Source organism: Xenopus laevis, chromosome 8L (genome assembly GCF_017654675.1).
Source record: "Xenopus laevis strain J_2021 chromosome 8L, Xenopus_laevis_v10.1, whole genome shotgun sequence".
Lineage (NCBI taxonomy): Eukaryota > Metazoa > Chordata > Amphibia > Anura > Pipidae > Xenopus > Xenopus laevis.
The window spans coordinates 132,916,743-132,916,971 of NC_054385.1; positions in this window are offsets into that span (position 1 = coordinate 132,916,743).

Below are 229 nucleotides of genomic sequence, written 5' to 3' on the forward strand. Positions count from 1 at the left end.
ATTCTGTCACCTGTAATGAGTCCCCTTCACTCTCAGCAACTTCTCATCCTCTCCATGTGGTCATCTCACCACAGGTGACATCCTTTCCTCTGCCTGAGAGGCAGCCAATGACATGCAGGGGGCGGAGTCAACTCTAATAACCAATGACAGGTGTGGTGGAAAGTTCTAAACTCAGAACCCCATTGCACATAAACAGTGAAAAGGATCTGCTATGGGGTGCCTATGGCCC